At 37.3% G+C, this 26904-nt stretch overlaps 1 protein-coding gene across 2 annotated transcripts in view; it reads right to left on the reverse strand.

Moving 5' to 3' along the window:
* Positions 1-26904, reverse strand: part of PCDH15 (protocadherin related 15) — a 1574801-nt gene that overhangs the window by 1042671 nt on the left and 505226 nt on the right. Inside the window, exon 1 of one of the 2 annotated variants that reach the window (XM_070752284.1) lies at positions 2406-2436. The exons of the other annotated variant lie outside the window; for it this stretch is intronic. The gene's annotated coding sequence lies outside the window, so the exon portion shown is untranslated. Of the gene's footprint in view, positions 1-2405; positions 2437-26904 lie in introns of those variants that run through there. 2 annotated transcript variants of the gene reach the window in all.

A 26904-nucleotide genomic window follows, 5' to 3' on the forward strand; every position in this document is an offset into this window, starting at 1 on the left:
CGTTTCGGTGAAATCACATTCACCATCATCAGGCTGAAATTTTAAGCTTCGTGTTGCTGTAAATATGGAATGTTTGTAACTGCCATTTCTTCCTTATATATAGTGTTGGGGGTGGAGATTTGGTTTGAATGTAGCAAATAGATTGGGTGACTATGTTTTAGTGATTTGATTGGTTGGTGGAATCACACTTACTTGAAAGATTGATATGGTGATTATTCTGATATGTTTTTTTGTTTAAGGCTGGTTTCCAAATCTCTGGTAGGCGGGACGTATCATCTCTTTTATTCATGCATAGGGGGCGTTTCTCAATCTCTATAGCTTCTCTAGTAATTATTCTGTATAAATTTTCTGTTTTGGAAAGTAATTTAGTTTTTTCAAAGTCAATTTCGTGCCCTGTTTTTTTAATGTGCTGGACAAGGGAGGAAGTCTTTTCTTCTTTTTTAACTGCATTCACATGTTCTGAAATGCGTTGGCTCACTCTTCGATTGGTTTGTCCAATGTATGTGGCTGCACATGTTTTGCAAGGGATTTCATAGATTCCTTGGTGTTCTAGTCGGATTTTATCTTTTGGGTTCCTTAGGATGTTTGATATTTTTTGGTTAGTGACAAATGAAGTTTTAATATTATATTTGTGCAGGATTTTACTAATTTTGTCAGTGGTGCCTTTGATGTAAGGGAGAAGGGTGGTACCATTGTCCAGTTTATTTATTATTTATTTATTTATTTATTTATTAGTAGAGTTGAAAGGGACCGTTAGGTCATCGAGTCCAACCCCCTGCCTGAGCAGGAAACCCTACAGCACCCCAGCCAAATGGAAGTCCAATCTCCTCTTGAAGGTGTCCAGAGTTGGGGAGTTCACCACCTCCCCTGGCAGGCAGTTCCATTGGTTGATCGCTCTGACCGTCAGGAAGTTCTTCCTTATTTCCAGGTTGAATCTCTCCTTGGTCAGCTTCCAACCATTGTTCCTCGTCCGGCCCTCTGGTGCCCTGGGGAATAAAGAGACCCCCTCCTCACCGTGGCAACCCCTCAAGTATCTGTAAACTGCTATCATGTCCCCTCTAGACCTTCTTTTTTCTAGGCTGTCCATGCCCAGTTCTCTCAATCTCTCTTCATATTTACAGCAACACGAAGCTTAAAACTTCAGCCTGATGATGGTGAATGTGATTCGCATAGACATGCAAAATATTACACAGGGCAAAACCCGAACTCAGAACAATCTACATATATATATATCTATATCTATCTATCTATCTATCTATCTATCTATCTATCTATCTATCTATCTATCTATATCTATATATGTATGTATGTATGTATGTATGTATGTATATATATATATATATATATATATATATATATATATATATATATATATGTAGATTGTTCTGAGTTCGGGTTTTGCCCTGTGTAATGTTTTGCATGTCTATGCGACGTTTCGGTAAAATCACATTTACCATCATCAGGCTGGAGTTCCAATCTCTGTGTTTTTGCAAATGAATATTAGCAACTGACATTCCTTCTTAGCATGTAGTGTGGGGGTGGAGATTTGCTTTGAATGTAGCAAATAGATTGGGTGACTATGCTTCCGTGATCTGATTGGTTGGTGTAATCATGGTTATAGAAGGAATGGTATGAAGATTATGAAGTGTTTTGTTTAAGTCTGATTTCCAAATATAAAATTCTAAAATCATAATAATTAAAGGATTGACATATTGATTATAATGAAGTTTTTATTTTGTTTAAGGCTGGTTTCCAAATCTCTGGCAGACGTGAGGTATCATCCCGTTTATTTAAACAAAAAGATCTTTTTTCAATTTCAATAGCTTCTAGAGAGATTCTTTTATATAAATTCTCTGTTTTGTGGAGTAATTTAGTTTTTTCAAAGTCAATTTCGTGCCCTGTTTTTTTAATGTGCTGGCAAAATACTCAACAGAATCAAAATAATCACAAAGTTTAAAATAATAGAGATACGGAACCCATTCAACAAAATCAAGCTATAGATAAAATCCAGCTATAAACATAATAAAAATACCTTAATTAGTCCTTGTTTAATTTATTTACTCTGCACTGATTTCAAAAAATGTACTTTTATAAATTATATATGGTAATTATCTTACTTGTGTAAAGTAACTTGCACTGATTTCAAAAAATGTACTTTTATAAATTATATATGGTAATTATCTTACTTGTGTAAAGTAACTTGGATAAAATTATAATATGATTTTGTTTTACAGAATATCGAAGTTTCTGGAAAACAGGTAGAATGATAATGATGTTGTATCAGCATATGCAAGAATTCTAATGAATGTTTTTATTCTCCAAATTTTGAACATAATATAATTCAGCTTTTTAAAGTGATATTAAATTAATAAATTATTATTATTGTGTAAGAATCATAAAGTTACTTGCAATGTAGTTTGGTAGCTGTTCATTATATCATAGGAGCAATATTTTCATCACGTTGGCCCTTTCCAGTTTTCCAATATCATCAATACTAGTGACAGAAGAAATAATACAATATTAGTTTCAGCATCTTGGATGGAATCTAATAGAAAATATATGGAAAAATGGTCTTCCTTAAAGTCAAGTCTAAATCATCCCTGAGATATTTTCCAGAATTTGAAGTGACAACCTTAAAGCTACAAAAATAATATATATATGGACACAAACAACATTTCAAGTAACAATCACAAGGAAATCTAAAGCACATTGTTAATCATGATAGGACTTTTTTTTTGTAAGTAAAGAAGTTTTTGTTTTTTCTCTTTTTATTTCCTCTACTCCCTCCATATAGAACGAATGTAGCATTTTTTAAAATAAAAGACAGTTATTTTCCATGCCTGTGCTAAGTAAAAGTCAAAAGTAACTGAAAAAAGTACTTTATTTTTTAGTCAAAGGTAACTGAAATAGCAAGAAAAAAATAAAATATCAAAGAGTCTTCAAGTTAGCTATATTTTTACTTTTCTTAACTGGCAGCATACATGCAAGAAAGTAAAAGTCATTCTCTCATGTATTTTCAATATATTTAATATAATGTTGTATTTATGCTTTAGTTTCTAAGGATGTGAGTAAGATGCATTTGTTTTGCCTATCACCTCCTGATTCCATTTTTATGCATCTTAGGTATCAATGTCAAACACAGTGAGGTTGACAGGATGGTTTCATGACTGGTCTCTTAGAAGTTGTAAGCATCTGCTTGACATTTTCCATACGCAGAAGATAAGCAGTATCAAACCTGATTAGTACTTAGATAGGATACCTCCACAGCTTTGATTGAAAAACCTGTGAAGTTGGGGGGGAAAACTTCTCAAAAGAAACAGGAGTAGAATACTTTTCTTTTTCTTTTTGCTGTCAGGCAAGATTTGATTTTAAAACATTAATTTACTTGAAGACATTTGAGCTTCACAAAAATTTATATTTTCAAATGCCTCTTGCCAACAAGGGATAATCCTTGTTACTTTGGTGGAAAATGGTGCTGAAACTAAGGAATCGAGCAGTGTGGTGGTGTGGAAGACATTAGTACTGATTGAGGCCAACACAGAGATTTATTTCCTCATTGTCTCTTTATCCCTATGTGTAACCTGGAAGAGACAACTTTACCCAAAAGAACCTAGGTACTTGTTTGTTTGTTTGTTTGTTTGTTTGTTTGTTTGACTTCTATGCCGCCAATCCCGAAGAACTCAGTTAGTTAGGTTGTGTGAAGTTAAGGGTTGAAAATTTATAGGTAACCCTTGAACTATGGAGTATGACAATGATGGTGTAGGTGTTGGCCAGTGTTCGATGCAGAGAATGGATGAGTGCAGCTTACAGGGAACAGTGGGTTGGGGGTTGACACCACGGAGTCTGGTAATGAGTTCCACGCTTCAACAACTCAGTTGCTAAAGTCTTATTTTTTACAGTCAAATTTGGAGCGGTTGATATTAAGTTTGAACCTGTTGCGTGCTCTTGTGTTATTGCAGTTGAAGCTGAAGTAGTCGTTGACAGGCAGGATGTTGCAGCATATGATCTTAAAATTTTCTATTGTTGACATTTGGCACCTGCTAGATTGGCTAAGATGTACTCAAATTTAAACCCAAAATGCTGGAAATGCAAACAGGGACAAGATACCTTCTTTCATTGATGGTGGTTATGCCCCAAAGTGAAAAGGTATTGACTGCAAGACATAATCAAATATCAAATAGAATTTAAAGCCAACCTTTTCCTCTTGGGGATAATTAGGGCCAAGTACAACAGAAAAGCAAAGTACTTGATTCTATATATAATAATGTCTGCACGGATTGCCTTATTGAAATAGAGACAGTAGCCCACCTGAGGGTCAAGTGATTCAAAAAATATTCCAAAGTGCAGAGATTGATAAACTCACATTAGAATTAAAGGATGAAGATTCAGAATACTATGTAGTATGGGACATTGGTATGAATGAAGAGAAATAGGAATTATAGATGTACATAGAGTAAGATAGATTGTAAATAGAATGTATTTAATGTACTGATTATTGATTTCAATTGTATGTACAATGTCACAAACTTGTTAATTATGTGATAGAGTTGTGTAAAGAAAATTGTGTAATAAAAATAAATTAAAATAAAATTCTCTCTATATGCTGTGAAATTAAAGAATATTTGTCATGATTTCTGACTGCCAGTTGGTGCTCAAGGATGCGTTTTGCCAGTCTTGTGCCTGTTTGTTCTACAGAGTTCTTGCCGTTCTTACTTGCCGCCCTGAGTCTTCGGAGCAGGGAGGCATATAAGTCATATCAATCAATCAATCAATCAATCAATCAATCAATCAATCAATCAATGCATACATACAGTACATACATACATTGTATATTGTAGGTGTCTCCTGTTTCTCAGCCCACAACACTGCTCTCCACAGCAATTTCTTGGATTGCTGGGTCTTTAATTTCTTGTTGTCTGTTCTATTCCTTTCAAATAAGCCTCATTGGACAATTCCTAATCCTCGTGTATTGAAGCCTAGAAAAATCTTTTTTCCCAATATCTTTCTTCACATCATGCCTGATTTTATGTATTTGGACCATGACCCTTCCCAGTTGTTTTTGTTATAATATAAAAATATGCAAAGGCTGTAGTCCTTTACTTCTAAAAAAATACATTTATGGGACCTCTTTTCAATTTAATTCCTCTCTTCAGCATTTTCTCCAGCCCTAACATATTCTGTTTCAAATTTAGGCATGTATTGATTTCACATAATAATAATAACAACAACAACAACAACAATAATAATTTATTAGATTTGTATGCCGCCCCTCTCCGAAGACTCGGGACGGCTCACAACAATAATAATAACAACAGTGTTACAATGTAAACAAATCTAATATTAAAAGACATCTAAAAAACCCATCATTTAAAAACCATGCAACACACACATACCATACATAAAAATATAAAAGCCTGGGGGAGGTGTCTTAATTCTCCCATGCCTGGCGATACAGGTGGGTCTTACGTAATTTGCGAAAGACAAGGAGGGTGAGGGCAGTTCTAATCTCTGGGGGGAGTTGATTCCAGAGGGCCGGGGCCACCACAGAGAAGGCTCTTCCCCTGGGGCCCGCCAAATGACATTGTTTAGTCAATGGGACCTGGAGAAGGCCAACTCTGTGGGACCTTATCGGCCGTATCTAGCTTTATGATATCAAAAAGTAAATTTAGGGTGTGGATAGATTGTAAATTTATACAAACAAAAGCATTACAATCCCCCTTTTTTCCATTTTTAAAACAACTGATGTCATCTTAACTATTTTTTAGTTTTCTAGCAGTAAGTTTTATTTGAAATATGTTAAATACAATATTTTTGGTGTATAAGGTGCACCCACATTTTAGAAGAGGAAAACAAGGAAAAAAGTATGCTGAATCAAATGGTGTAGTATTATATTGTTTAATAAAATACCAGTATAGCAGAATACTTTTTCCAGCCATGTATACTTTTTAAAACCATGTATATTTTTAAAAACCATGTACACTTTTTACAAACTTCAAACCTGATAGCTTGAAGACTTGTGGACTTCAGCTCCCAGAATTCCTCCACCAGTCATGCTACCTTATGAATGGGAATTGAAGTCCACAAGCCTTAAACTTGCCAGGTTTGAAGACCAAAGTCAAGTTTCACCCAAACCCAGCTTATTTGACCCCTGTGACAATCATTAAGTGTTGTACCTCATGATTCTTGACAAGTGTATCTTTTCTTTTATGTACACTGAGAGCATAGGCACCAAAGACAAATTCCTTGTGTGTCCAACCACACTTGGCCAATAAAAGAATTCTATTCTATTCTAGTCTGTTCTGTTCTATTCTATTCTATTCTATTCTATTCTATTCTATCCTAAGCAATGTTCCACAAAGCAGAGAAAGAAAGTAGTAATCCTAAGAAATTAAAGAAAGGAAAAGAAGCACTGTTTATATGTTTCTGCCCTTAGAATGTCTATCATCCAAAAAGATGCTAAAACATCTAGATGAAATGTTTTACTATTAGGCAGTGAATACAGATAACAGAACTTAAGGAATAGGGGGAAAATACTGCATTAATTAATAAAAATATTTTTGGCACAGAAATTGAAGTGTCAACTTTGTCTTTTATAACCACAGTCTAAAGCTTGGATTCAAAAATATATTTATGAAGTTAAAGGTAGAAGCACTGTTAATACTTTTGGCTTCCTAGATTCTGTTGAATTCTCAAATTCGATGTGTAAGTCAATATAATCAGTAATTCCCTTTTTATGAATGTAATACTTATCCAGCAGTGTTTGCAACACTTGCTTAAGTAGAAGAGAACCAGAAACTCCCTCCAAATAAAAATCAATATAACATTCACAATAGGTCACTGCAGGTGTCTTTCAAATATATTTAATACTTAATATATCTTTGTTCTAAATAGAAAGAAATGTTATTCTAATCATATTTTGCAGATCAATTACATTATAAGAAAATATAAAACCACGCTTGAAATATTTCCATTTTTATGATAAAACTAAACCTTTCAGATTGTTTTTATGGTTTGATCACACTCTATATCAAGGAATTTTAAAATAAATTATTATTGATAATTTTAATATATCCACCAAGACTTACAGCCTGATGAATGGTATGTTATATGAAACTGGCTGTGTTACCTTATCAACTAGCATATTGTCTGAACCCAATTCTTGACCAATAAATCAATGAACTCTCATTAAACAATAACAGTTTAATACAGGGATGTCAAACACATGGTGACACGGCAGCATCATGTGACATATCAAGACTTTTCCCACTTCGGTAAACTGGCCGTGGATGTAGCCAGCGTGTGATGCATTCAGCCCATGGTCCAGGAGTTTGGCAGCCCTAGTTTAACATAATATCTGAGTCCAGTTGTAAATTCCATGATATATTTTTGAGCCCATCACAGTAATCTAGACAAGAAGCACAACAATGAATACTAGCTCTATTTTAATCTAGAATCTAGAATCTTAACAGAATCTTGCAATTCTGAAAATATTCCTCGCCTTCCTTCCTTTTAGTTTCTGGATAACTACCGGTAGGGAGGATCTCTTCTAAAACTCCCTCCCTTCCTTCCATTTATAGTTATTTTTTAAAAAATTATTATAAGACAAGCCAGCACACCAAGAAACATAAAACATACACAGGGGCTTTCACCGCCCCGTTCTTATCAGAAGTTTCTAGAGTAAAATTGTACATATATTCTCATGCAAAGATACATATCCTTATATTCCTTTTTTTTTAAAAAAATAAGTTTTTATTCACAAATAGAAAAACTCTCTCCGCGGCACTAGACCCCGTAGAGCTCCATGGTTCAACGAGGAACTCCGAGAGTTGAAACACCAGAAGAGAAGTCTAGAGAAGCGATGGAGGAAGAGTAAGTCCGAATCCAATCGAACACTTGTAAGAGCTCATATTAAGACTTACAAAGTGGCGCTCAAGGCGGCAAGATGCGCGTATCATGCCGCCTTAATTGCATCAGTGGAATCTCGCCCGGCCGCTCTGTTTAGGGTGACCCGCTCCCTTCTTAACCAGGGGGGAGTTGGGGAGCCCTTGCAGAGTAGTGCCGAGGATTTTAACACATTTTTAGCTGATAAAATTGCTCGGATCCGAGCGGACCTCGACTCCAATTGTAAAACAGAGTCGACTTACAACAAGTGAGTCGAGGTGACTGGGGCTAAACTTCTTTGTCCATCTGTCTAGGGGGAGTTTGACTTGGTGACACCTGATGAAGTGGACAAAGCCATTGGAGCTGTGAGTTCCGCCACCTGTCTACTGGATCCGTGTCCCTCTTGGTTGGTTTCAGCCAGTCGAGAGGTGACATGGAGCTGGGTCCAGGAGATTGTCAACGCCTCCTAGGGGAGAGGTCCTTTCCGGCTCCTTATAATGAGGCACTCTTCAAGAAGCCTTCCCTGTGCTCAATAACTACCGTCCAGTCTCCAACCTTCCTTTTATGGGGAAGGTTGTTGAGAAGGTGGTGGCACTTCAACTCTAACGGTCCTTGGAAGAAGCCGATTATCTAGGTCCTCAACAGTCTGGATTCAGGCCCGGTTACAGCATGGAAACTCCTTTGGTCGTGCTGATGGATGATCTCTGGCGGGCCTGGGACAGGGGCTTGTCCTCTGTCCTGGTGCTTCTTGACCTCTCAGCAGCTTTCGATACCATCGACCATGGTATCCTTTTGCGCCGGCTGGAGGGGTTGGGAGTGGGAGGCACTGTTCTTTAATGGTTCTCCTCCTACGTCTCTGGTCGGTCGCAGCCGGTGTTAGTGGGGGGTCAGAGGTCGACCTCTAGGTCTCTCCCTTGTGGGGTGCCTCAGGGGTCGGTCCTCTCCCCCCTGCTATTTAATATCTACATGAAACCGCTGGGTGAGAACATCCAAGGGCATGGAGTGAGGTATTATCAATATGCCGATGATACTCAGTTATACATCTCCACCCCATGTCCAGTCAACGAAGCAGTGGAAGTGATGTGCCGGTGCCTGGAGGCTGTTGGGGCCTGGATGGGTGTCAACAAACTCAAACTCAACCCAGACAAGACGGAGTGGCTGTGGGTCTTGCCTCCCAAGGACAATTCCATCTGTCCGGGAGAATATTGACCCCCTCAGAGAGGGTTCACAACTTGGGCGTCCTCCTCGATCCACAGCTCACATTAGAGAAACATCTTTCAGCTGTGGCGAGGGGGGCGTTCGCCTAGGTTCGTCTGGTGCACCAGTTGCGACCCTATTTGGACCGGGAGTCACTGCTCACAGTCACTCATGCCCTCCTCACCTCGAGGCTCAACTACTGTAACACTCTCTACATGGGGCTACCTTTGAAAAGTATTTGGAAACTTCAGATCAGGCAGAATGCAGCTGCGAGAGCAATCATGGGCTTTCATAAATATGCCCATGTTACACCAACACTCTGCAGTCTGCATTGGTTGCCGATCAATTTCCGATCACAATTCAAAGTGTTGGTTATGACCTTTAAAGCCCAGGGGAAGAGCCTTCTCTGTGGCGTCCCCAGCCCTCTGGAACCAACTTCCTCCAGAGATTAGAATTGCCCCCACCCTCCTTGCCTTTCGTAAGCTGCTTAAAACCTACCTCTGCCGCCAGGCATGGGGGAATTGAGGTACGCTTTCCCCCTACGCCTTTACAATTTTATGCATGGTATGTCTGTATGTATGATTGGTTTTTATAATAATGGTTTTTTAACTGTTTTTAGTATTGGATTATTGTTATATGCTGTGTTATTGCTGCTGTTAGCCGCCCCGAGTCTGCGAAGAGGGGCGGCATACAAATCCAATAAATAAATAAATAAATTAAATAAATAAATAAATAAACAAACAATACAATTCAAAAAGAATAATAAATGACTATTGCAAACATGTAATTAAGAGAAAGAAAAGAAAGGGTAGGGAGAAGAGTAAAAAGGAAAAACCTAGCAAAAAAGAAGAGAAGCAAGAAAGATGGACAGAGAGAAAAAAAGAGAGAAAAGAAAATAGAATAAAAAGAAAATAGAAAAATTAAATCAAACTACAAAGAACAATTTGGATTGTTCATCTAAAAACAATTTGGATTCCAAAACGATAACGTAATAAACACAATTTTTTCCGGCCCACTACCAAAAATGATCTCTAAATTATATAATTATCTATTAATACAGGAAAATTGTGAAGAGCAAGTTAAAGGATGTATGATAGCCTGGGCTCAAAATTTTGGTTACACGATCAATTTAACTGAATGGGAGAAAACTTGGACAATAAATTACAAGATGACTACAGCAATGTCCTACAAAGAAAACCAACTAAAAATGTTTTATCGATGGCATTTGCCCCCAGTAAGATTATCTAAAATGTTTCCCAATTTCCCCCCTAATTGCTGGAAATGCAAAATAAAACCTGGAACATACTACCATGCATGGTGGACCTGCATATATGCGAAAAAATACTGGATAACCATTAAAAACTTAATAGACCAAGTCATGTCAATTAATCTACCATTTAAACCCAAAATATATCTTCTCGGTATATTTAGGGAAAAGCTTACACAAACGCAAAAGTATCTCATCTTACAAATCTTGACTGCAGCAAGAATTTCATTTGCCCTTTTTTGGAAACAGGAAAAAACGCCACCACTACTGGTAGTCATCACCAAAATTATAGAGTGCGCGGAAATGTCCAAAATAGATTAGATTTATTGGATTTATATGCCGCCCCTCTCCGAAAACTCGGGGCGGCTCACAACAAGATAAAAACAATACATAATAACAAATCCAATACCCACCAATCCAATTACAATTTTAAGCTAAAAATTCATAAAAAACACGCATACAATCAATCTAATACCAAAACAACATGGGCAAGGGGGAGATGTTTCAGTTCCCCCATGCCTGACGGCAGAGGTGGGTTTTAAGGAGTTTGCGAAAGGCAAGGAGGGTGGGGGCAATCCTAATCTCAGGGGGGAGCTTGTTCCAGAGGGTCGGAGCCACCACAGAGAAGGCTCTTCCCCTGGGTTCCACCAGACGACATTGTTTAGTCGACGGGACCCGGAGAAGGCCAACTCTGTGGGACCGAACCGGTCGCTGGGATTCATGCGGCAGAAGGCGGTCCCAGAGATATTCTGGTCCGGTGCCATGAAGGGCTTTATAGGTCATAACCAACACTTTGAATTGTGACCGGAAACTGATCGCCAACCAATGCAGACTGCGGAGTGTTGGAGTGATATGGGTATACTTAGAGAAGCCCATAATTGCTCTCGCAGCTGCATTCTGCACGATCTGAAGTTTCCGAACACTTTTCAAAGGTAGCCCCATGTAGAAAGCGTTACAGTAGTCGAGCCTCGAGGTGATGAGGGCATGAGTGACTGTGAGCAATGATTCCCGGTCCAAGTAGGGCCGCAACTGGCGCACCAGGCGAACCTGGGCAAACCCCCCCCTCGCCACAGCTGAAAGATGTTTCTCTAATGTGAGCTGTGGATCGAGGAGGACGCCCAAGTTGCGGACCCTCTCTGAGGGGGTCAATAATCCCCCCCAGGGTAATGGATGGACAGATCGAATTGTCCTTGGGAGGCAAGACCCACAGCCACTCCGTCTTGTCTGGATTGAGTTTGAGTTTGTTGACACCCATCCAGGCCCCAACAGCCTCCAGGCACTGGCACATCAGTTCCACTGCTTCGTTGACTGGGCATGGGGTGGAGATGTATAACTGGGTATCATCGGCATATTGATGATACCTCACTCCATGCCCTTGGATGTTCTCACCCAGCGGTTTCATGTAGATATTAAATAGCAGGGGGGAGAGGACCGACCCCTGAGGCACCCCACAAGGGAGAGACCTAGAGGTCGACCTCTGACCCCCCACTAACACCGACTGCGACCGACCGGAGAGGTAGGAGGAGAACCACTGGAGAACAGTGCCTCCCACTCCCAATCCCTCCAGCCGGCACAGAAGGATACCATGGTCGATGGTATCGAAAGCCACTGAGAGGTCAAGGAGCACCAGGACAGAGGACAAGCCCCTGTCCAGGGCCCACCAGAGATCATCCATCGACACGACCAAAGCAGTTTCCGTGCTGTAGCTGGGCCTGAATCCAGACTGTTGAGGACCTAGATAATCGGCTTCTTCCAAGGACCGCTGGAGTTGACGTGCCACCACCTTCTCAACAACCTTCCCCATAAAGGGAAGGTTGGAGACTGGACGGTAGTTATTAAGCATGGCTGGGTCCAGGGAAGGCTTCTTGAGGAGGGGGTGCACAAGTGCCTCCTTATAAAGGGCTGGAAAGGACCCCCTCCCCAAGGAGGTGTTGACAATCTCCTGGACCCAGCTCCGTGTCACCTCCCAACTGGCCAAAACCAGCCAAGAGGGACACGGATCCAGTAAACAGGTGGCGGAACTCACAGCTCCAATGGCCTTGTCCACTTCATCAGGTGACACCAAGTCAAACTCCGACCAGACAGGTGGACAAAGATGTTTAGCCGCAGTCACCTCGACTGACTCGTTGTCAGTCGACTCTGTTTTACAATTGGAGTCGAGGTCCGCCCGGATCCGAGCGATTTTATCAGCGAAAAACGTGTTAAAATCCTCAGCGCTGCTCTGCAAGGGCTCCCCAACTCCCCCCTGATTAAGAAGGGAGCGGGTTACCCTGAACAGAGCGTCCGGGCGGGATTCTGCTGATGCAATCAAAGCGGCATGATACGCGCATCTTGCCATCTTGAGCGCCACTTTGTAAGTCTTAATATGAGCTCCTACAAGTGTTCCATCGGATTCAGACTTACTCTTCCTCCATCGCTTCTCCAGACGTCTCTTCTGGCACTTCAACTCCCGGAGCTCCTCGTTGTACCATGGGGCTCTACGGGGTCTAGTGCCGCGGAGAGGTCGCAACGGCACAATCCGGTCAAGAGCCCCTACTGCAGCCTTGTTCCAGGCCTCAGCAAGAAACTCTGCCGGACTGTGAACGAGTGTATCTGGAATGACCCCAAGCGCCCTCTGAAAACCTTCTGGATCCATCAGGCGTCTGGGGCGGAACAACTTAATCGGTTCCGCCTCCCTGCGGGGAAGGAATGGAGCCAGGAATTTAAGCCACAGTAGGAAATGGTCTGACCATGACAAAGGCAACACTTCTTTTTTTTTAAAATCTTTTTATTATTTTTTCATAAAATGGACAAACAGACAGACATACATTTAACATGAAAAGGTGGGGATGTATATTCCCCGCTTATCCGAAAGTATAAATTTCAATACAGAAAAAAGAATACATAATTGAGTATATAATTGAATATTAGAAAAAATGATTTGTTAAACTTTTCATTTAAAAAAAAATTATTCTCATAATAATTTTTAATACATAACCTAATTCTACTATATTTCTAAAACCAAACTTTGTTTATCTAACATTACTATAACCAGAAAAAATCTTATCCTTACCAAAACAATTACACATTTGTACCTTAATTTTCTATTATTTTTTCTTATTTATCCATATATAAACTTTGTTCCACGTTTCATAAAATTTCGTATCTTCTTGATCATTTAAGCGTCTTGTCATCATATCCATTTCAGCGCAGTCTAATATTTTTGTGATGACTTCTTCTTCTTTGGGGATATTTTCCCCTTTCCAATTTTGCGCATATATAATCCTAGCTGCAGTTAAAATATGTATAATTAAATATAAAATTTCTTTCATATAACTCTGGTTTGTAATTCCTAATAGATAGAATTCCGGGGTAATTTCTACATCTTGCTTTACTATTTCTTTTATTATTTTCTCTATCATCTTCCAATACATTCTAGCTTTACTACATGTCCACCATTGGTGATAGTAAGATCCTATCTCTTTTTTACATTTCCAACACATCGGGGAGGTTTTGGGGAACATTTTTGCTATCCTATTTGGTGGGAGGTGCCATCTATAAAACATTTTAATTTGATTTTCTTTTAGGGACACAGCTTGGAGCGGAAGGGTGTAGGAAGGGTGGGGCGGCTGCAATTCCGGCAGTTTCGAGGGGGCTCCTTTCCTTTAAGCAGTTACACCAACTTTCTCTTTCCCGAGAGTAGCGACGGCAGCAGAGGCTTTCCTTAGAGCAGCAGCAGCGCCGGGAACGTCAGAGGCTTCCCTTTCTCATCTCACGTTCCCGGCGCTGCTGCTGCTCTAAGGAAAGCCTCTGCTGCCGTCGCTACTCTCGGGAAAGAGAAAGTTGGTGTAACTGCTTAAAGGGAAGACGAACCACTGAGGAAAGGAGCCCCCCCGAAACTGCCCCCACCCTAACTACAGCTTGGAGTGCTTAGACCTCATATCTTTATCCCATAGGAAATAAAGGAAATAGGGGCTGGAAACCAATTAAACCCATTTCCATTATTTCCTATGGGATAAATTAATTCGGTACTCGACCAAATCGGTTCTCGACCACACTTTTGGAACGGATTATGGTCGAATACCGAGGTACCACTGTATTTCTTATTGTCTCATTTTCTATTTTATACCATTCTGCCGGTATGGCATCTGGTCCAGTGGCTTTGTTATTTTTCTGTTTTTTAATTATTGTAAGGAGTTCTTCCATTGTTATTGGTTCTTCCATATTTGCCTGTTGCTCTTCCGTTAATTGTGGTAACTCAGCATGTTCTAAATATTTGAAAACATCATCTTCACTAATATTTTCTTTTTTATGTAATTCTTTGAAGAAATTTTGTACAATATCTGCTTTCCCTTCCATATCATATTTTATTGTTCCATCATTATCTTCTAGTTTTTTAATTACTTTTGACTGCTTCTGTTTCCTAAGTTTATATGCGAGCCATCTACCTGGTTTGTTAGCATGTTCAAAATAATATTGTTTAGCTCTTTTTTTCCCCCGCTGTTTGATTCTGTTCCATCAATCTAATTTTATGTTTAGTTACCTCTATTTTTCCTTTTAATTCTTTGTTTTTTACATTTTGTTGTGATAAAGATTCTAGTTGTTTTAATTCATTTATTAATTGTTCGTATTTTGTTCTATTTTCCTTATTATGTTTTGCTGTAATTACCACCGACCTGGCATTGAGCAGCAGCAGGAGCAGCAGCTTGAGCCCAGGGCCAGAATTACACTCGTCACCAGTATCTTGGGTTGAGCTCAAGGAGCCGGAAGAAGGGATCGCTACTAAGCAGCGATCTCTCCTTCCCCTGGAACGGTTAGCTCCAAGGCTCCCACCATATCTGCCTCTCCCCAGCAAGACCGGAATATTTTGACCCTCCGCCACCCCAGAAATAGGTGCCCCCTCCCCTCCTGCCTCTCCAGCGTCAGGTATGCCAAGGGTATTATTTAAATCATAACCATTCAATTCATACATACTGTAATCCCACCCACCAAACCCATTCCATTCACTATCCCCCTCCCACCCACCCCCATTAATTTCATTCCCATAAAAATCCATTGCTAAAAACCCTAATAATTATTTTTTTAAAAAATAAATTATTTAAAAAACACTACCCTTAAAATCAATTAGTTAAAAAACAGTAAATATAAAAACATTAATATAAACATCAAATAGAAAATATAAGTTAATTATTAAATAGAAATGAAGGCAAAGAACAGCAGCAAGAGGGAACCAAACTCCAGGCTAGCTGATGTCTTGGTCTCAAAGTGTCTTAAAGCCAATGTCTTAGTCTTAAAGTGCAATAAAAGAGTGGACTTCTCAGTGTTGGCAACTGCCATTAATCGGCACTCCAGGGTCTGACTCTTGCATTATTTGGGATTGTTCCAAGTTCTCTCCCTGTAGCAGTCCCAATAATCACTGGTCGCCACAGTCTCCCCCCAAGAGTTATTAGTTCTGTTGGGCGACATCTCCGAATTAGTTGATTTTGGCAATGGAAACTCAAAACAAAAAAGATTCAGAATACTATACTGGTACAAATGGGTTTCAGCAAAAAAATATCAAACTTTTATATTATGAAAGTAATAACCTTATCTTATCTCTGAACGTTCAAAATTGACTCAAATTAATTTATAAAACAATTCCAAAATCAACTAAATTGTAATCAAATTTGAAAAAGATTCTATATCATATCTCTTTTTATCCGTCTTTAAAATAATAGATTATACACCACATATTACATCAACACAAATACTTACTAATTCTTATGTCAATTCTTATATTTTCTTTCTTTACATACAAAAATATACTTACTACATTATACATATACACCTTCTATTATCTCCTTACACAATGTCATATCACCTAAAAACGTCTGTGCCATACGCAGATTTTTCTTTTCACATTTTCTCTTTCTCTTTCTTTTTTTTCTTTCTCAAACTCTAAATCTTTCTATTTGTAAATAAACTTTAAAATCTTCTTACTCCTTTGCTCTTATTTTCTTTTTTTTATAAATCATCTTTATTTATCTATTATTAGCTAATACATATATGTATATACATGTATTAGAAATTGATATTTCATTGGAAACGGGATGTAAGATTTACTACTACAATTTAAGATATAATTGGTAATAATAAGGATACTGTTTATTTACATAACTTGAGAAATATTATATTGACACTAAGAAATTTACGTACCATGATGTATAACATTATCATTTTTCCAAATTCCTTGATTTTGTATCCTTTTCCCTTACCCCTTTTCTTCTTCTGTTCATACTTCCCTCCCCTCCCCCCTTTTTTGTATTCATAAATAAATTATATTTTTTTAAAAATAGAAAAAGAAAGGAAAATGGTTACATTGTACATCATTTCCATTTTGTTTGCATTCCTGATGAATCAAAAAGCAAACTCTATATATCTCTTTATTGCTTTTTCTAATCCATATATCAATTGTTTACATTTTATTGTGTTATTTATAGTTATCAATTATATCTATATGTTATTTACTTTATTAGTTATTTCTTCTGGTTTCAAGCCATTCATAAAGACTTTCCCAAATTGTGTAAAAGTCTTTCTCTTGTTTATTTTGTAGTTCAAAGTGAACTGGACATTTCAGCGCAATCCATACGTTTCTTTATAATCATATTATCTGTTGGGAGGTTGTTATCTTTCCACATTTCTGCATAGGCTAATCTCGCTGCAGTTATTATATGGATGATCAGGTAGTATTTTGATTTTACGTATTGCCCTCTAACAAGCCCTAGAAGATAGGTCTCTGGTTTTAATTCTAAATCGAATTGCAGTATATATTTTATCCATCCTTTAATTTTCAGTCAATAATTATGTGACTGGGGGCATAGCCACCATAGGTGATAGTAAGTTCCAAAATCTTTTTTACATTTCCAGCATATGGGATCTACATTAGGATAGATCTTGGCCAACCTGGCGGGAGCATAATGCCATCGGTAAAACATCTTATAGAGGTTTTCCTTATACGGTACCGATAATGTTAATTTATAGTTTTCTTTCCACAGTTTTGTCCATTCTTCTAAGTGAATTGGATAACCAAAATTCTTCATCCATGCCAACATGCTGTCTTTTACTATTTCTTCTAAGCTATCAAATTTTATTAAATTACATTTTCGTTACAAATTTTGTGGGTGGGCCTAATAAAATTTTGTCTATTATATTTAATTTAGGGCTTATTCCATATTCTTCAGAATCAATTTTATATCTATTTTGTAGTTGTATATATGAAAACCAATCTATATGTTTCCCTTCAGCTTCTAAAGTTTGTCTAGATTTAAGCTTACTGTCCTCATCTAACAGTTCATCATATGTTCTCACTTTAGTATTTACTAGGACATTCGGGTATATCAAGGCTTCCATTGTGGATAGCCACCTTGGTATTTCTATAAATTGTTTATTTTTGATTTTCCTCCAAATGAATAGTAAGGTATCTCTTATTGCATGTTGTTGGAATTGTGCGTGTTTGATATTCTTTTTTTCCCAAAGGTGGGCATGACATCCTTCTTGTAGATTATAACCTTCTAATTTGAGAATTCTTTGATTATTTAGTGTGATCCAATCCTTAATCCATAAGAGGCTGGCTGAATAGTAGTACGTTTCAAGATCAAGTAGGCTGAAGCTCCCCGTCTCTCGTTTGTCAACCAGATTTTTATATTTAATTCTTGGCTTTCTTCTTGCCCCTATGAACTTTGATATAACTCTATTAATTTTTTTGAAGAATTTTTTTTTCTAATTTAATTGGAGCCGTTTGGAATAGGTAAAGCCATCAGGGAAGAATATTTGATTTTATAATTGCGATTCTGCCAAGAAGCGATAATTGTATTTTATCCCATTTTTCTAGGTCTTCTTTTGTGTTGCGCTGTAGTTTTATATAATTATCTTCTTTTAATGATGAGTATCTAGCTGTGAGCCATATGCTTAAGTATTTAATTCTCTTTATTGCTTGCAATCCTGAAATTTTTTCTATTTCCTCTATCTGTGCTTGAGTGCAATTTTTGGGTAAGAATTTGGTTTTATCTTTGTTAATTTTTAAACCTGCAGCCTTCCCAAATAGTTTTAATTCCTTTAAAAGATTGGTTATTGATGATTTTGGTTCTTCAAGGAAGAATACCAAGTCATCTGCAAAAGCTTGGGTTTTATACATTTCTTTATTAATTTTGGTGCCTTTAATATTCGGCTTGTTTCTAATTTGGTTGAGTAATACTTCAAGTGATAATATAAATAATAGGGGTGATAAAGGGCAGCCTTGTCTTACGCCTTTACAAATTTTAAGTTCATCAGTCAAGTTACCATTTACCCTCGCCCTTTGATTAGTATACATGGCATCGATCATTTTTTTTCAAATTTAGGACCAAATTTCATAATTTTAATTTGCTGTTTTAAAAAGTCCCAATTTAAGTTGTCGAAGGTTTTTTGTGCATCTAGAAAAAGCATGGCCAATTGTTTTTCACTGTTACCTTCGTAAAATTCTAATATGTTTAGAACTATTCTAGTATTGTTTCTGATTTGTCGTGTGGGTAGAAATCCATCGGAATGAATAGTTTTGTTTAAGATTTTTTTAATCCTTTCTGCAATAATTGTCGTAAAAATTTTGTAATCTACATTTAATAGTGAAATTGGTCTATAATTTTTAATTTGATTTGGGTCTGTATCATTTTTATGAATTAATGTGATGTAGGTTTCTTTCCAGAATATTGGGCAGATTACTGTTTGTAGGATTTCATTATAAACTTCCAACATGAAATCTCATATAATATCAGTTGTGGCCTTATAAAATTCACCGGGAAAACCATCCGGTCCAGGTGTTTTATTATTTTTCTGCTTCGACACTGCAAATAATAGTTCCTCTTTTGTTATTATATTATTCAACATATCACTGTCATCTTTTTCTATTGTATTTAGGTTCTTGTCTTGCAAGTATTTTGTTACTTCTTCTATCTTAATTTCATCCTTTGCATATAAATCTCTAAAATAATTTAATATAATTTATTTCTTCTTTTCTGTTTGGTGGTATATTTTTTTATTCTGATCCTCAAGTTGCTGTATCATTTTTTTCTCCTTGTCTTTTTTTATTTTATAGGACAGCCATCTACCTGTTTTATTTGCATTTGGCAATTTCTTCTTGCTCCATTAAATTTAGCCTGTGTCTCGTCATATTTTTTTCTGCTATAAATTTTGAATTTTGTGGGCACTTTTGTAATTCTTTTTCTATTTGTTTTAATTTATCTAATAAATTATTTTGCTGCAGTCCTTTCCCTTTGTTACTTTTTGCTAGATAGGAGATTGTCACCCCTCTTTGGAAGACTTTTGCCGTATCCCATACGTTCTGAATACTTGTATCCTAATTTTTGTTTTCCCTGATAAACATTTCCATTTCTTTTTTAATCTGACTTATGTAGTCCTATTCTTTTAATATTTTAGTATTCAGAGTCCAATTTCTAAACTTTTTTCTTTCCAAGTTACTTTCAGAGGATTATGGTCAGCCCATTCATTTGTCCCTATTTCTATTGTAGTTATCAAGTTTAGTAGTTTTTTATTTGCCCACACCATGTCAATTCTTGACCAGGATCTATGTGGACAAGAAAAAAAGTATATTCTTGTGCCTCTGGATTACGCTCACACCAGCAATCACCTAAATTAAGCTCATAACACATTTCCTGGAAAGTTTTTGGTAAAGTTTTCCCTTTTTTTAGTAATTTTTTATTATCTGTTTTATAGTCTTTTTTGGAAGACACAATCCCATTGAAATCTCCAATTAGGCACACATCTTGGTAATTTGTTTCTATTATTTTTTGGTGAAGGTTTTGAAAAAAAAATTCCTGTTCTTTATTTGGAGCATATATTATTACCAGAAGTATCTGTGTGAAATTAATCCTTATTGAAATCATCAAAATCCTACCTTTATCATCCGCATAAATTTTTCTGCTTCTATCTCTCTCTTAATATAGGTAGCAATACCTCTTTTTTGTTGTTGTTGTCCAGGGCAGTAAACAATTGGCCCAATTTTTCTTGTTTCAAAAATTTTCTCATTTTGGCGATTTATGTGGATTTCCTGTAAACAAACAATGTCCACATTTTGTTTCAAAAATTTGGCAAATACATTTTTCCATTTTCTGTCCAAATTCAATCCATTAATGTTTATTGATATTAAATTTGTGGACTGATCCATTATTGTTTGTGTTATCACTTGTGTAGCTGCCTCCTGTTTATTCTGTTTTCTTTCTGAGCTCTTGTTCTAATGCCTTCTATCTCTTGTTCCTTTTCCTCAATAGTTTCCCTTTTCTCTGTTTCGGTGTCCTCTAAAATTTGTTCTTCTTGACTTTTACTTTCCAATTCTTCCCCCTCCTCTGACATAAGCTGTTCATAAAAGTCTTTTGCCATTTCTAAGTTTTTAATCTTAAATCTCTTTCCCTGCCATGTAATCATAATTCCTTCAGGAATCAACCATCTGAACAGGATTTTTCGTTTGTTAAGTTGGTTTGCCAATGGGCGGTAGTCCCTCCTGTTATCTCTCAGTCTTTTAGGTATTTGCTTCAGAATCCTGATTTCATTTCCTTTATAGGTTATAGTCTCTTCTTTTGTTGCCTTAAGTATTTCATTACAAAATTCTTTTCTCGTGCATCTTACATGTAACCTCCCTTGGTAATTTGTTTCTTCGTGCATAGTGTGTGTATACTCGGTACACTTTGCCCAACCCATTCATTACCTCTTGTTTGTCCTTCTCTAATATGTTTGCTATTATCTCAGTCATTATTTCACCCAAATTTTCTTCTTTGATCTCTGTTATGTTCTGAAAATGTAGATAGAATGCCGCTCGATCTAATTCCAGAATTGAATTTTCCAGTTCGTGGTTTGACATCTTCATTTTTTGGTCTACTGCTATTACTGCCTTTTCAGTCTGTTGTGTCTTTTTCTCCACTACTCCTATCCTTTGTTCATTTTTCTCCAAAATTTGTTGCAGGTTACTAATTCTACTGTCAACCTTCTGTATGTCCTCTCTCACATTTTCATAGTTTTGATCCATTTTTTCTTGCATCTTCATCATTGTTTCCTGGATTGCCAAGGGGGACACCAGCACTGACTGAGTTTGACCTCCTGCCTTTTCTGCTGTCAGCATACTATATAATGATCTTTGGGTTGAGGGGGAAGCTGTTGACAAAACTGGGTTTGATGTTGTTTTCTTGGATAGTTTTTGAATGGGTGCTGTATTAGACATCTTGAAGATATTAAAGAGGTCACTCAATTATACCATTCAATTTACAATAAAAATATTTCTTTTCTATAGCAAGGTCTACTTAAGTTTGTCTTTCTTTGGAAAAAAAATTGGGTATGATGTTATGTTTGTACAAAGCTTAGTTAGACATCTTAATAAGACATCTACAATAGGTTATCCAAAGGGAATATGCATTTCTTAAACAAAAACAATATAAATAATTAATATCAACAATGTATGTCAAATGTCTCTGTGTAACTCTATAATATCTATTAATATAATTATCTTATATAAAATTTGCCTTACTAATACAATACTATTATTACTATATTTTCAATATGGTCTTATTCTATAATAATATTTAGATAACATTTATCAGAGAGAGGAGAATAGAATAAGAGGAAAAAGTCAAAGAGTAGGATTTCAAAGCTATCTATTAAATGTGTTCAAATATAAATTAATCTAATTATGCAATTGAGGTATTCATATACTTATATGCTATTTACTCCAGGAATAAAATCTTCATAATCCACAATTTTTTTCTTCCAGTTGTTGTTCTTCTTTGGAAGTAGGAGAAGTTTAAGTGTTTAAACAAGTCTAGTTAATTTATGTAGATCAAAGTCTTAGTAGTAGCAAAAGTAGGAAAAGTTTAAATGCTTAAACAACAAGTCTAATTAATATATGTGGATCAAAGTCTTAGTAGTCCATTAAATTCTTCTTCCAGTTGTTATTCTTCTTTAGAAGTAAGAGAAATTTGAATGCTTAAACAACAAGTCTAGTTAATTTATGTTACAATTTAACACTTACACTCTATTATGTTTCAAACTGAGTCTGTTGCATCAGCCAGATCTCATGTTCTTTTAGGGAGGGGGAGTACTTTCTTCTTCTACACTTTCTCTCAGTCTTAACTTTCACAGTTTAAGATCCCCTTTTACCAGCCAAAACAGTCCAGTCTCTCTCCACCTTCCCTGCTTTTAATCTGGTTTATTCTGTCTTGCCTGATAAAGAACTTCCTTTTACTCAACTCTGCTCCACTCACTCTCAGTTATTGTAGCTGTCAGATTTAACAATATGCACCTCCTTCCTCATCACTTCGCTCTGATCGCAGCCATCTCTATCTTCTGTGTCTCTGCCGTCTCCACAGCCGTCTGCTGGTCTGCCAAAACTATTCCTACTTCACTCTGCTCTGCTCCACTCGCCGTCCAGGGATTCCTTTATTCTCTGCTTGCAATACACACTTTTCTGCTTCACTCGCAATACACACTTTACTTATTGTTGCCTCTCACTTTACTGTCTCCGATCAATCTCTCCAGCAAGAAAATTGAGAGCCCCAGTCGTTTCCAGGCTCAAATCACTCAAATCACTTTCGTGTAAAGTAGTTTTTAATAGGTAAGCTCTCTCCCTCCAGCCACAATTCTCATGCTTCCTAACACAGTGACATCTTATCTCTGTTTCTCTCACCGCTTATCGGCTATTAACAATGTGGGGGTTTTCCCTGTGTTTAGAGTATAGTTCACACACCTCTTAAGAGATTCAGAGTTTTCAGTCAGAGTTACCTTCAATCACATCTATCGATTGTGTTGTTTACTTGCCGATTCATTCAGGAATGCAAAAATCCTGCTTCTTCTGCTGTTACTGGGGCTGTCACAGTACTGAAGCAATCAGCATGGCTGACTGTGCTCCCCTTTTCGGAGTTGCAAGCTAAGTCCTTGCTTCGTGTTTGGTGATTGCCTTTCACCAAAATGCTTGCTGGAAGCTTTACTTTCTCATCTACCTCTCCGTGGTTGATGAGCCCTGGTATGGGTCTCCGATTGCAGGGGATTCGGGCTTAGAGTTCTCTTCCACCCGCTCACTGTGGCTCCACCCCATATTCTTATATTCCTTATTACTATTTTCTCTAATTCTTAAAACTTAACATTCTAATATAGTTTACTACTAGCTATGTACATATTTATGCCTATTTACTCTTTACACATTTATGACTTAATTATTTATTCATTATTCCTTAATCTTTTATCTAGCCAATCATAAACTTTGTCCCAGATTTTATAATATTCTGTTTCTTGTCCTTTCAACCTTCTTGTCATCATATCCATTTCAGCACATTCAATGATTTTTTAAATTGTCTGTTCTTCTTTGGTAATTTCTTCACATTTCCATCATTGTGCAAACATTATTCTTGCCGCCGTTAGAATGTGTATTATAAAATATTGAATTTCTTTTTTGTAATTTTTTGGGAATATACCTAATAGGAAAGGTTTTGGGCCTTTCCTTATTTCATACTTCATTATTTCTCTTAACCATTTTTCGATCATATTCCAGTATATTTTTCCTTCCTTCCTCCCTCCCTTCCTTCCTTCCTTCCTTCCCTCCCTCCCTCCCTCCCTCCCTCCCTCCCTCGGACTGAGGTAACTTTTTTCATGATCTTTCTTCTGTCTCCCAATGTCATTCCTAAGTCATCATAGTCTCTTCCACAAAACAGGACAAAAAGAATTATCAACGCTTTTTTATTAATTTAAACATATTTTTTTCATTTTTAAATCATTGGCATTATTGCTGTTTCTCATTATTTTGAGGCTTACATTAGTCCATTAAATTTTGCAGTTATTCATTGTAGTAACACTTTTAAACCTTTATTTCAGTATTAATTCTATTCTGTTCTATTATAATGCTAATTAATAACTAAATGGCTATAATAGTAACTGAACTCTAAAATAACCTTAGAACATCACCCAGTAAAACAATTACATGACAGGTTGAAATGAGACTGGGAATGCAACTTCATGTCCTGTAATGGGGGAAAATGCAATTATTCTGGGGTGTACAAAAAGAAATGATGTATTAACATAGCAACATATTTTTCTTCTTTGCCCAAATAACACACACACACACACACACACACACACACACACACAGAGAGAGAGAGAGAGAGAGTACATGTGTTACAACATATAGAGAGATAGAGATAGAGATATAGCACTTAGACTTATATATATTGCTTCACAACATTTACAGCCTTCTCTAAGCAGTTTACAAAATCAGCCTATTGCCTCCAAGAATCTGGGTCCTCATTTTACCCACCTCAGAAAAATTGAAAGTCTGAGTCCAAGTCCAAGCAGTCTAAGTCCAAGAAGAGTTTGAACTGCTATTTGTTAGAAATATTATAGAGTCTCCTGCTTGAGAACGGGGTTGGACTAGATGACCTACAAGATTCCTTCCAACTCTGTTCATCTGTAGTCTAATTTGTATACTGATCAAGGAATCAACTTTGAGCCAGTCAAGATCAAACCCCTGGCTGTGGGCAGAATTAACCTGCAATACTGCAACCACCGAGCTGCCACGGCTCACGATATGCAGATGTATATGTACATACATACATACATACATCAGAATTCTAAGTAAATACTATGATTAATTTTTTACAGATAGTAGGATTTATCACAGAATTCAAGTTCCATCTTGACACTTTACTGTATGTCAGATGTTGCCATTTATAAAGATAATGATGAAGCTACATAAGTTGGAAAGTATTTTTTTTCTAATGGCCATGTTGATGTGCCCCATTCCTGTATGTGAGCCAAAGGGAATATATAGTAGAATTGTACTACTCCATTTGGCAATTTCTTCAGAAGGTAGAGACCTTCAAATTTCTAAGTTCTATCATATCTCAAGACCTAAAATAGTCACCTAACATCAAAAACGTCATCAAAAAAGCACAACAAAGAATGTTCTTTCTGCACCAACTCAGGAAGCTCAAACTGCCCAAGGAGAAGCTGATACAGTCATCAAAGCTGATACAGAAGCTGATACAGTCATCAAAAAAGCACAACAAAGAATGTTCTTTCTGCACCAACTCAGGAAGCTCAAACTGCCCAAGGAGAAGCTGATACAGTTAAGGAATCATTTAGTCTGTCATCTGCACTTCTATAACTATCTGGTTTGGTTCTGCAACCCAACAAGACTGACACAGACTTCAAAGGATAATCAAAACTGCAGAAAAAACAATTGCTGCCAATCTGCCATCCATTATATACTGCACGAGTCAAAAAGAGGGCTGTGAACATCCTGAACATAAACTGTTTCAACTCTTACTCGCAAAATGTCGCTACAGAACACTGCACACCAAGACAACCAGATGCAAGAAGAGTTTTTCCCTGAACGCCATCACTCTGCTAAACAAATAATTCCCTCAACACTGTCAAAGTATTTACTAAGCATGCACTGCTATTACTACTAGTTTTTTCTCATCATTCCTATCACCCCATTTCCTCCCACTTATATGACTCTAACTTGTTGCTTGTATTCTTAAGATTTTTATTAATATTGATTGTTTCCTCAAATTCCTTGTGTGTCCAATCACACTTGGCCAATAAAATTCTATTCTATCCTGTAATGGTAATATTGGTTGGTTTCAATTATAGGCCAAATTAAGAAAATAATTATAATTGTGATAATTGTTTAGTTTTCTGTTCATCTCTAAGAACTGTGGAGAAACCGTTGTTTCTTGTAATACAGATAGTACTCGACTTATGACCATAACTGAGCCAAACATTTCAGTTGTAAAGTGAGACATTTATGAAGTGAGTTTTGCCCCATTGTATGACCTTTCTTGCCACAGTTGTTAAAATGAATCAATACAACTGTTAAGTTAGTAACAAGTTTGTTAAATGAATATGGCTTCCCCATTGACTCTGCTTGTCAGAAGACCACAAAAGTTTTATTACATGACCCCGAGACACTGCAATTGTCATAAATACGAGTCAGTTGCCAAACATCTCAATTTTGATCACATGAAACACTTGTGGATGCTGCAATTGTCCTAAGTGTGAAAAATGATCATAAGTATTTTTTTCCAGAGCCATTGTAACTTCAGATGGTCACTAAACAAACTGTTATAAATCAATCTCTGATAGTCAGTCATTCAGTCTCTAGAAAGAATGGTCCCTGTAGCACCATTTCTCTGCAAGTTTCACTGGTTACCAGTCTGCTTCTAGATGCAAATCGCGGTGCTTAAAAGTCTTTTATGGCATGGACTCAGGTTACTTGAGGGATTACAGTGATCCCTCGATTATCGCGAGGGTTCCGTTCCAAGACCCCTCGCGATAATCGATTTTTCACGATATAGCGGTGCGGAAGTAAAAACACCATCTGCGCATGCGCGCCTTTTCCCCATGGCTGCGCATGCGCAGATGGTGGAGGCGGGGAGCAACGAGAGTGCGGAAGCCGACAGATTGCTTTGAATGCCGGCTGCCCCCGCCCCCCCAGCACCCGCCATTTGTCGCTCGCCTGTCCGCCGTTTGCCGCTATCACCGCCTTCCCCACCCAGAGTCGAAGTCCC

This window comes from Erythrolamprus reginae, chromosome 5 (genome assembly GCF_031021105.1).
Source record: "Erythrolamprus reginae isolate rEryReg1 chromosome 5, rEryReg1.hap1, whole genome shotgun sequence".
NCBI lineage: Eukaryota > Metazoa > Chordata > Lepidosauria > Squamata > Dipsadidae > Erythrolamprus > Erythrolamprus reginae.